The sequence below is a fragment of the Anser brachyrhynchus genome, assembly GCF_964034855.1.
Source record: "Anser brachyrhynchus genome assembly, chromosome: W".
Classification (NCBI taxonomy): domain Eukaryota; kingdom Metazoa; phylum Chordata; class Aves; order Anseriformes; family Anatidae; genus Anser; species Anser brachyrhynchus.
The window spans coordinates 17,002,053-17,014,476 of NC_137704.1; the positions used below are offsets into that span (position 1 = coordinate 17,002,053).

A 12,424-nucleotide genomic window follows, 5' to 3' on the forward strand; every position below is an offset into this window, starting at 1 on the left:
ATCCGTCTCCTCATCCTGGTTCTGCAGTCTGTAACAGACCCCCACGAGGATGCTTGCCTTGTTGGCCTTCCCGCCAATCCTAACCCATAGGGACTCAACCTTATCATTCCCAGTCTCAGTCTTGACTTCCACATCATCAAAACACTCTCTAATATAGAGAGCCACACCACCACCCCTTCTGTGCTGTCTGTCCCTTCTGAAGAGCCTATAGCCAGTCAGAAAATTGAACAGACAACAGGGTTCACAATTCTTCCATTTCTTCCACTCACTCTTAATTCAACAGAGTAAGCATTTCATAGCTGCTGAGAGAAGACATTTGTCTTGAATTAGGACAAAACTCTGTGGGTGAGAATCAGAGGAAATTGCTGGAGAAAGCAGTCTGAGCAAAACTCCCCCCCCCCCAAAACACAGACTCTGAACGGTGAAACAACAACAAGAAAATGAAAGAAACATCTCTGTCATGCAACCTAAGGACAAATCCTTATCCTTTGAGCAACTTTTACTTGATATTGGTTTGAAGCCAGGGTTAGAAGAATGGGGGCTTGTTTAATCACATTAATGATTTCTAAATAAAGCAGTCGTTGCTATTAAAACCAGGAATGGAAGAATGGGGGCTTGCTTAATCGCATTAAAATAGATGTTGCTGAGTGTCTTTGCTTACTACTGTGCAAATTAACCGAAACAAGGAGTCTCGGGGCCCCTCACAGAGGATGTTTCCTGACAAATATGGGGAACCTGTCTCAAGAACCAGCTGAGACCGACCTTGTGGTTTGGACAAGAGCCAAGGAGCAGCTGAGTCTGTACAAAGGCAGGGGGTCAACCAGTGGTGATGAAGAAGAGTTATCAGCCTTCATCCTCACGACCCCCCGACGACCACCACCAGAAGGCACTGCGCAGGCGCAGATGGGAGGAGTTTATGGAACTGACTTCTTGGAGCTAATTTTAATACAAAGCGGGGATAGGTTATGAATATGTATAGGCGTATTGGGAAACATCATGCATATGTAACTCTTTACTGCATATAACCAAAGCAAGTTGCCGCATTGGGGCGCGCATGCCTTTGGGAGCTATCCCACATGCGCCCGGCGCCGAAATAAACCACATACCTACTTTATAACTCATTTGCTTTGAGTTGTAGAGTTCTTCCACGAATCAGGTTTGCTCAAATGCATCGTGTGCACACATATGTATTCAGGTTACTGCTGCGCTTACAAAGAAAATTGCTGTGCTTCTCGGTACTCACTCTCATGGAAATGAACCTGGATCCACGTTAGGAATTAACAGACTCATTCCATACACTGAGGATCACAGAGTATAGGCATTGCTAACAGTCCTCTTTACACTAAGGCTTGAGCAAAACACGAGTTTTAAACCGTGCTTCCATTGCGAAGCCTCCCCACCACTGGCACTGCAGATCACCTACACCTTCTTTGCAGTGATGTGCTCCATGCCATTCCAACTTTTCACTGCCCCCACACTGTTAAAATGAATTGTTAATTGCATTGGCCTTTGAACCTTGGAAATTATGTCATGGATTTGTCCTAGTTCTGTAAAACAATTTAAATACAGAAGTAGTAGGAAAAAAAGTTGCTAGGAGTACACACTGGCTTCGTCTTATGCCTTTGTTTCCTTCCCCCCACCCCTTCCTTTTTCTTCAAAACTGCATCCAAAAAGATCTCTTTACACTATTGACATGAAGCCTCTCTCAAATTTTAACAAACTTGAAACATTTTCTAGAGGAAATGAAGAAATCAGTTGGGCCTATCAGAACTCTACAATAAAGCTATTGCCAAAGATGTTAGACAAACAACCAAAGACCCAAACCAGACATAGGTCTCACCATTAAGAAGTGCTCCCAAACAAACTTCAATGCAAGGAATGTCTCTTGCATAACAATGCATTTTTTTCTAGACTTCTAAAACCCTATAATGGAAGAAATTCTGAAAGATTCTGCACGTGCATTTGTAGATAACTTCTAAATTGTTCATGATGAAGAATAATGTTTTACAAATCCAAATCCAGGCATATTTCGCTTTTTCTGGACTGAACCGCTTTTCACATTTGTGAACCACTGAGATAGTCTTACGAGTACCACAGGAATCTAAGATCAGTAATTAAGGATATGAATATTTGTTGTCTTCCAAAAAGTTTAGATGGCATGTGTTCAGTGTGCTCTGAGGCCATAAAAAAGGAAAAAGCAATAAAAAAAAAAAACATTTTTTGTTTTTATGTAAGAAGTGCGTAAAACACAGTATGTTGATTTGACAATGCATTACAACCTGTTTTAGCAGAGTACCTCCACCTACCTAGTGATAATGATTTTGGCTCAAAAGTCTAGTTTGAACTATATTTGAAACATATTTCATACACATGCAGCTGTGCACAAAAAAAAAGGTTGTTTGAGCTGCTACTAACAAGCTCAATTCAGAGAGACAGTTGGTTTGTTCCCCTACAATCTCACCAGGCAGTTGTTCAGAAGGATGTTCCTTCTTGGTACACAAACTGCAATTTCAAATTCTGTATTTAAGTATTCCCACCCTTCACCTCCCAAGAGGAAGGAGATTGGTCTCAACCCAAAGACGTTCTCTCTAGCCACATTAAAAAAAATAATCTTAATTTGAGTGACTGAGATCTGTAAAGTAGGTTTCCCAAGGAAACCAAATACAGCAAATACAGAATTTCTAGGCAATTCAAAAATTTTAGTTATGCATTCCTTTCTGAATAAGTCAAGTTGGACATGAAAGATGTTGGAAGGAACAGAGAATAAAACTTGCTACGAAAAATGCATGGTAATTTATCATGAAATCCCATTACTTGACTTGGTATAACATAAATGTATACACACACATAGAGCTACACATCATTTCTTCCAAAAGAGACATTTGTTGAAAATGCTACTTTTGTGCAAATAGCACTGACATGCAGATATACACACTTCAAAAGACAAATGCATAATAAATTTTCAGAGGCACATAAAGGTGCTACTGAGAGAGGGAGTTAGGAGAATCTTATCAAGTAGAGAGAGAGCGCTGACGGCATTAAACTAGGATGCTACTTAGTGTCTTTGCTAACTATGGTGCATTGTGCAAATTAACTAAAGCAAGAAGCCTTGGGCCCCTTACCAAGGTCAGTCTCCTAATAAGAGAGTGAGCCTATCTTAAGAAACTGGTAGAAACTAGTCCTGCGGATGGACAAGAGCCAAGGAGCAACTGAGTCTGCGCAAAGACAAGAGGTCAACTAGCGGTGACGAGGAAGAGTCATCAATCTTCATCCCCATGACCCCCGACGACCACCACCAGAATACACTGCGCAAGTGCAGATGGGAGGAGTTTATGGAAATGACTCCTTGGAACTAATTTTAATACGAAGTGGGGACAGGTTATGAATATGTATAGGCACATTGTGAAACTTCATGCATATGTAACTCTTTACTGCATATAACCAAGGCAAGTTGCCACGTCAGGCGCGCACGACTTTGGCAGGACTACCCCCCGTGCTGCCCAGCGCTGAATAAACATACCTACTTTACAATCTTACTGATTGTGGAGTCCATTTTCCGCAAGTCAGTTTGGCAAGCCAGGCAGGAGACGCTCTGCTCGGCTGCGGGATCGACTGTGGAGTGGATGCCCCTAGGTGCACCCTGAGTATTTTCCTCGGAGGAGCCTCCACTCTCAGCTGCTCACCGCGGGAGCAGACAAGGACCTCCTGAAGCTGCGGACAAACGGTATGTTTTACAGTACAGGAAGGGCCTGTAAGTCGTACGCGTGGCCGGGGCAGCTGGTAAATCGCGCAGAGACATCTAGGTGTGCAGCATAGTCCCCGTAAGGGAGAAGGGTACCCTACAGGCTGACCGATAGAGCAGTCAAGGGAGATTTGATGGCTGATAGAGTCAAGGGGGATTTGCTTACCGATAGAGCGGCCGCTAGCAATCTTGGGAGTAGATCGAGCAAATCCAAGGTTACCACTGTGTTAGTGTTGGGGAGAATCGAATGGATGTTCTATTAATGTTTCTCAGGTGATGGATCATACGGTATAATTAAATATTATTAAATGTACTTACATTATCAATTAATCTATGTATACTGGAAACTTAGGGAGTACATTGAACAATCAAAAGAATCATTGAAGGGGAACCCTGGGAGGGAACAGGTACAACCTGACCTTGGATAAGGGCCTGGAGATGATGAAATGAGTTGAAGCAGAACCGAGGAGCGGAGAGAGCATGCGTCGAATAGAAAGGTGAAAAGTTTAGCGAAGAGGAAGACTCCTTACTTCATCTGGACGACCACCTGGACGACCACCAGAGTGCGCCACGCATGTGCAAAGGGGAGGTGAGCTAATTAGAATGAAAAGCGAGGCTGATGTTGCAACCTGTAATGAATATGTATACCTGACGCAATGTTGTATGTATAAATAACGGCTGGGAAGTAACGGGACTTGAAGCCAGATTTGGGCACCTGCCCCGGCTTCCAGCGCTGAATAAAGCACCTTCATATAATCACTTGGTGGTTATGTGGTTGCTACGCTGACAACTGCATCCCAGTTTTGGGAGCCAGGACGGACCTGCTAATGACTGTATAAGAAGCAGGAGAAGGATAAGCGGGCCTCCCAAAATTGTGACAAGGTTATCTGGGTAATATTTGCAGCTGCTGGAGGGATATTAATTGGAGTGTTAATAATTGTATGCCTTATTTGTGGATGTCTGGGTATCTCATGTTGAAAGCATTTGTGTATGTGTTTGAGACAACGTATTGTTGTGAAGTGAATTACTCCACGAGGAACACGGCCGGAGACGATACAAACAAGTTCGGTTATTGTTTTAAGTGATATATTCTTGTGGTATGAACGAGAAGTGCAAGGGGCCTCTTTGTGTGATTGCGTGATTGTGCTGTGTGAGTGAGACGCAGCATCGCTGCGAAGCGAGTGCGGAGTTCCAATCCGCGGTTCCATATTCTCCGCGAGGGGAATGGCCGGAGATGAACGAAGCGCATGACAGACCAAAAAGAAGTGCTGTTTTATCCCAGTGTTGATTGGTGGTGCCCAATATACGGGCCCGGCGGTGCATCTTGTAATCCTATTTTGTTCTTAAATGTTTTGAGTGTGACAAGGAGGAAGGTGGGAGCATTATCTAAGTAACAGTTTAGAAGTTTTGGTATATTCGCGGTGGTGTTTGGTCAGTTTCCCAAGTATCGGGGGAGGGGGGGGCTGACTGATTATCAAAGCGGTAGAACAGAGAGTCACTTCTTTGGTGGTTCGGGCCTGAGCCCTGGGAATTTGGTAAGGAGGGGGAGAGCGAATTTATTTAGGCCTCAATACCTTTTAAACCCCCATCTTGACGGATACACTGGAGTGATTCCTTGTTTTGTGTAGGCTTACTAACAAAGTGCATGAGAAAAATTAGCATTCGTCTTGAAATTCGGTCTTGTTGAAATGTAAATTTTGTGAAAAAGGTGGTATTGTTTGTCTGGAAGACGGAAGGCTGAGTGCTTCTGGTGTTTTTCCGAAGTCCTGCGGATTTATGATTGCAACGGGGCTCATTAAAAATCTGAAATAGTGGAGTTTGTATGTGGAAAGAAGAGTTTAATCCCAGAGAATTGGGACATTTGGGAAGAAGATTAGGAAAAGATAGTAAAAACCTGCAATAAAAAGGTTTGCGTGGAAATTGAAACAAAGGACAGTAACTAATATAAATAAATAAAAGGGAATGGGAAATCAAGGAAATATGTAGTATCCAAAACAAAGACGTTTTAAAGAAAGCCTCCTTGGGTGCATATTGGCACATTGGAAGGATATTGTTAGAAATGGGGGCACAGAAAGCAAGAGAACTTTCAGTAAGTATTGCAATCAGTGGTGGCCACTATATAAACTAAATGGCCACTTTATGGATCAATCGACTATAACAGTGTCTTGGAATTAATGTTGTTTTTGAGGAGAGAAGGAAAATAGGAAGAAATGTTGTATAATGATATGTTGTTTCAGCATCTTGGAGGGAAAAGGTTTGGAATTAAGTTGGCCCCTGACTGAGCCTTTGGTGTTGGCATTAGAAAAGTACAGGCTGGAGAAAGATAAAGGAAGTGTTAAAAGGGTTGTTGAAGGTGTTAAAGGTTGTGTGGCATGTAGTATTTAACAGAGCTGTTTCAAGTTGAATGAGCAGGGAAAGAGGATGTAGGAATGTTAATAGTTCCGCCTCAACCCGAGGCTGAGATCTCTAAATGGCGGGTGTGAGCCCTCTGGGGCAGAGGGACCGTGATGGGTCCGAGAGAGTTGTCGTGGAAACAGAAAAGCAGCTAACTCTTGAAACAACCTGAGTTCCTGTGTGAGTTCAGATTGCCAATGGGACCGCTCAGGGAACTGTCAACAATTGCATTCCCCTGACCGACCCCCTCACTGAGACCCTAATCACCCCGGAAATTATGTAAATACCAAAATCTGGTTAAACTGGGAATTGGGAATCTGTTCCAACAAGGTCCAAAAGAAACCCCTATGGAATTTATGGATTTTTGGACCAACTTTGAAATGCAATGAAGAAGAAGAAAAAAAAACACAACTAAACTAAACAAACAAACAGGCAAAAAATTTGGACCTGGCTTCAGAAAACAAACAGAGGCAATTGGCTAGCCTCTTTCTAGGGCAATCGGCCCCTGATGTCAGAAAAAAATTGTCTTAGGCTGCAGGACAAACTTAAAACAGTCAGGAATGACGGGGACCTGGGGCATCTACCCTAGCAGGTCCACCAGTTGAAATAAAGCTAGGAACGGAAGAGAGAGGCTTGAATTTTTTGTTGGTTATGGGAGCTTCTTTCTCTCTGTTAATTAGTCTGTAAATGTAATAGGAGCAATTGGCCAACAGGAAAAGGCATTTTTTGCAGTGCTTGAAATTTAAATTGGGAAAAATGATTGGAATTACAAACAGAGAAAAATAGTCAAGTTTGCTTCATGGTACTAGATTTAAAGGGTGCCTTTTTCTGCCTGCCCGTGGCAACTGAAAACCAGAAACTCTTTGCCTTTGAATAGGAAAATAATAATAGAGGACAGAAAACTCAGCTTACTTGGACTGTGTTACCACAGGGGTTCAAGAATAGCCCCACCATGTAATGGGTAAAGCCTTGTTTGTTCATTAAATGTTGCTGATGGGAGGTTTCAACGGTTGATTGCTTATACCCCCAATATCCTGTTGAAGGAAAAAAACAAGTATGGGAACTTCCTGTTAAGTTAACAATTGCAGTAGAAACCAGCTCCAAATAAGGGCAAAATGGCATTCCCCCTCGCATGAGAACACAAATACCGCAGCAAAGTCACGACCCCAACGCAGAGGAAGACGACGATCTTCATCCCCACGACCACCAGAGGACTGACGAAGACCCCCTAGCAACAGGCCGCGCAGTCGTAGAAGACACCAGGATGTGCCACTAAACCCGGAACTACTAGGCTATAAATCGAGACTCTGGCGGGCTTAGGTGTGCGCCATTGGCGGAGCAGGAGACTCCCCGGCCGCCCAGCGCTGTTTTACTTATCGCTGCTTGCTGAAATGCTCAAATAAATTGAAATTCACTCTACCTTACCCACGATGTGTTGGGAATGATTTCTACCAGAACTAATTTATAACGCACTATATTCGGGAACTGTGATCTTGAAGTTTGAAAGACCCCTTCGGGAAAAGGGGACACTGCTTCAATACACAAATGATAGCTACTGAAGAAGAAAAGGAATGTGTATAATGGACTATTAGTTTACTAATTTTTTTTGGCACTAATACTGTGAACCCAGCCTCTTTCCTTAGTAACAGAGTTTCCAGATCACCCATTCATGATCGCATCAAGACCACGGACGCGGTATACTCCAGGTGACCAGACTTAAAGGATACAGCCCCAGAAGATGGTATATGGCGGAGGATTGGTATACAGATGGCAGCAGCTTCGTCTGCCAGGGACTTCACCTCACAGGATATGCAGTAACAAACATCAGCCCCAAAGGTGGAAATCATTGCCTTGATAAGAGCTTTTGAGCTGGCATACATTTGGACAGATTTGAAATATGCCTTTGGTGTGGTGCATGCACATGGGGCAATTTGGAAGGAGAGAGGACTTTTATCTTCCTCAATTAAACATGCAGAAGAGATACTGAAATTACTCCAAGCAGTATACCTGCCTACATCAAGCAGAAGATACTGATATTGAAAGGGGAAATAGATTGCCTGATGCAGGAGCCAAAGGGGTGGCAGAACGGGCATCTGAGAGTCAAATTTTGGCACTAGTACCAGGAACAGAAAACCAGGCATTAACAAAAGCTTTAGAAAATGAAGTAGAATATTTTAAGATGTAAACGGAAAATGTTACCTGCAGGTTTAACGTAAATAAATGACGGGAGAATTGTGATACCATATTAAATTGAATGGTAATTGGAGAACATAATAAAGCATGCTGGGGAGCTGAAGTAGTATAACAGATTTTAAATAGAAAATGGATAGGTATATATATGAATATTATATATATATATAATTATATATATAATATATATTATATATCATATATATTACTATATATGAATAGGCATATTGTGAAACTTCATGCATACGTAACTCTTTACTGCATATAACCAAGGCAAGTTGCCACGTCAGGCGCGCACGACTTTGGCGGGACTACCCCCCTTGTGCTGCCCAGCGCTGAATAAACATACCTACTTTACAATCTTACTGATTGTGGAGTCCGTTTTCTGCAAGTCACTATCAGTATCTTAGAACAAGTATTGGAAAATGTTATTCAATAAATTGTGCTGTCAAAGCACTTAAATACTTATATAAAAAAGAAATATACAAATATTTACATACGTATGTTTGTATCTGTACCAGGAACAGAGGGCCAGGCATGACTGTTGAATTGTTTTTCTTTGGCCATTAATTTAACACAGACTGGGATTCTGGGGACAAGATTTTAAAGTGGTGTGCTGCTGTGGTGGCTTTACTCGTGTGGGCAGCCAAGTTCCACTACAACCGCTCTCTCACTCCCCCTCCTCAAAGGGAAATGGGAGAAAATAAAATGCAAAGGGCTCAAGGGTTGAGATAAGGACGGGGAGATCACTCAACAATTATCATGACGGGCAAAATAGGCTCAGAGTAGGGAGGTAGTAAGATTTATTGCCTATTACTAACAAGCTAGAGAAGTGAGAAACAAAGGAAAGAAATCAATAACGCCTTTGCCCCATCCACCCTCTTCCACCTCCTCCCCCCAAGCAGCGCAGGGGGACGGGGGAATGGGGGTTATGGTCAGTCTATAGCACTTCCTCTCCACCGCTCTTTCTTGGTCACTCTCGTCCCCTGCACTGTGGGGTCCCTCCCATGGGATGCAGTCCTTCCCAAACAGATCCTGCGTGGGCTTCCCACAGGCAGCAGCTCTTCAAGAACTGCTCCAGATATGGGTCCGTACCACGGGGTCCATCCATCAGAAGCAAACTGCTCCAGCCTGGGTTCCCCACGGGTGGCAGCTCCTGCCACGTCACCTGCTCCTGCGTGGGCTCCACTCCACGGGCTCCTCTCCACGGGTCTGGCCCAGAATCTGCTCCGGCAGGGGTCCTCCACAGGCTGAAGCCTCCATTAGTGCAGGTTCACCTGCTCCACCATGGTCTCCTCCACGGGCTGCAGCGTGGAACCTTGCTGTGGTACTTCATGGTGCGTTGAGTCTAACTAGGATGGAGTCACCTTTCCTGCAGCAGCCCACACAGTGCTGTGCTCTGCACTCGTAGCTGGAACAGCACTGGTATCACTCCAGTGTTGTGTCTATTGCTGCATAGTGCTGGCACAGCATCAGGACTCCCTCCAAGCCCCCAAGAGCCAGCAGGCTGGGGGTGGGCAAGTGATGGGGAGGGGACATCGCCAGGGCAGCTGACCTAAACCAACCAAAGGGATATTCCATAACACCTGATGTCACACTCAGCAATAAAAAGGGGGGCTCTCGTGGGGGAGGGGGCTGTCCTCCTGAACAACCGCTACACCTTTTGAGGCCCTGCTTCCCAGGACGTGCCCGAACATCACTCGTTGAAGGGAAGTAGAGAATAACTTTTTTTTTTCTTTTTCTCTGTGCTTCCACGTGGCCTCATTGTTTCTTTTGTTTCTTTTTCTCCCCATTCCCTTTCCCTTTAATTAAATCATTCTGATCTCAAACCTCGAGTTCTTTGTGTTGTATTTTCTCCCCCTTCCTCTTTGAGGAGGGGGGGGAGTGAGACAGCGGTTGTGGTGGAGCTCAGCTGCCCACCCGAGTAAAACCACCACAGTCCTTTTTGGTGCCCAACATGGGGCTAGAGGGTTGAGATAACAGTAGAACTGATAAAAGTATTTACAACTAACATACTTGCTAGTCACAATGTTCGGTTTGCTCTTAATATTCTTCTGTGTGACTATGTTGTATGTAATCCGTTCTCTTTTCTCCTCTATATCCGATCGGAGAAAGTGTTGAAATCTGTGTTTGGTTTCTTTATCATGCTGTGCTGTAACATGATGGCCTTCAGTTTCGTCTGGTACTCAGGCCCTGCATTGTTATCATTCTGGTCTCCTGGAGATTATCTTTTTGGAAATATTAAGAATTGCACCGCCTTCTTTTTCTCCCCTAGCAGTCAATTTGTAAATAATATCGGGAGTGGTGCCTTCTTCTTCTCTCCCTGTGGGCTAATTGCAGCAGCCTTTGAGTATTTTGGATACCCTTGGTCGGATGTTATCCTCCTATTACTAGTTCTAGAGTTTTTCTTCCTCCCTAAGGTTAAACAATTTATTAAGAATATCATCGACGGACCTGCCCCGAGACAAAGTAGTTGTGGGTGGCAAGGTGTGTGGGGGAATATGGGCAGGTACCTGTCACGGTTGTCTCCTCCGATGGTTTTTCACTTCACCCCTGAACAAGTGCGAAATCCAAGAAAACTGGTAGAATGTTTGAAAGACGTATGCCCTGACCCTGGCAATACCAGAAAACTCCACTAGCTTGCTGCACTCTGCTGGGGTCTGGCTTATGCCTATCAAATGTCAATTAACACTGCCCAGCACCCTCAAGGGGATAGGGAAATTTCTGAATTCGATGATGAGATAACACACACTGTGACCACCCCAGAGGACCAACCATCTGTGGTATCAGTCGCCCCTATAGTTAAGACAAAACAATGGAAATGGAAGTCAGCTCGTTTAGTAAGGGAAGAAGCCTCTCCTAAGAAGGAGGGAGAAGAGAAAAAGGCAGGCAGCTCTAAAGCGGCGTCATCACAACAACATCAGGGAGAAGAGTCAGAAATCATAAATTAATCAGAAACCACTCGATCTCTATCCTTAAGTGAGTTGTGAGAAATACGAAAGGATTTCAGTTGTCATCCAGGTGAGCACATCCTCACCTGGCTGCTTCGATGCTGGGACACTGGGGCCAATAGCCAACAGCTAGAAGGCAGTGAAGCCAAGCAGCTGGGATCCCTCTCTAGAGAAAGGGTCATTGATAGAGTAATTGGGAGAGAGGCACAGGTTCTCAGCCTCTGGAGGCGACTCCTGGCAGCTGTGAAAGAAAGGTATCCCCACAAGGAATATACTGTATATCAAGTAGGCAAGTGGACCACTATGGACAAAGGTCTCCAGCAACTGAGGGAATTAGCTGTGCTGGAGATGATTTATAGTGATTTGGACAATGCTCAGACACCTAAAGACCCTGATGAAGTCCAGTGCACAGCATTCATGTGGCGGAAGTTTGTATGGGCTGCACCCCTATCACATGCCAGCACAATGGCAGCAATGGGTTGGGATGATGGGATGGGGCCAACAGTGTATACTATGTCCAACCAGCTTCATAAATATGAAGAAAATCTCTCTGCCCCAGTACGGGCCTGTATTTCAGCCGTGGAGAGACTGTCCCAACAGTTAGAAGAACACATAACTTCCTCCTCACCTAGATGGAAGAATCTTTCAGCCATTAAGTGCCAGCATTCTCCGGCTCAAGCAAGGGAGAATCCAGGATGCACACCACGGGACACCTTGCGGTTTTATTTACGTGACCACGGGGAAGATATGAGGAAGTGGGACGGTGAACCGACCTCGGCCCTAGCTGCTCGGGTACGTGAACTGCGGAAAGATACAGCAGCAAGAAAAGAGGCCCCTAGGAGGATTGCTGCCCCAGTAACTGTTGGGCAATCCCCCAGAGGCAGTAGAAGGGCTAGTATTACTCCTGACCCTGATGAAGAGACCTCTGCTTCACATTTGGAAGAATTAATTGACAGATGCTCCAACCAGGACTAGTGGGGCCCTGCCTCTGGCCAGGCAGAGGAGGGGGACAACCGGATTTACTGGACTGTGTGGATTCGATGTCGTGGCATACCAGCACCACAGAAATATAAAGCTCTAGTGGACACAGGCGCACAGTGTACTGTCATGCCATCAGGCCACCAAGGGGCAGAACCCATCTGTATCT

General features: G+C 44.6%; 1 long non-coding RNA gene across 1 annotated transcript; it reads left to right on the plus strand.

Annotated features, from left to right (window-relative positions):
* The first annotated feature begins 245 nt into the window (after positions 1–245).
* LOC308184902 lies at positions 246–5,741 on the plus strand. The gene is made up of 2 exons (XR_013943021.1): positions 246–512; positions 1,157–5,741. It is a non-coding gene; the product is annotated as an uncharacterized lncRNA (long non-coding RNA).
* Positions 5,742–12,424: the final 6,683 nt, after the last annotated feature.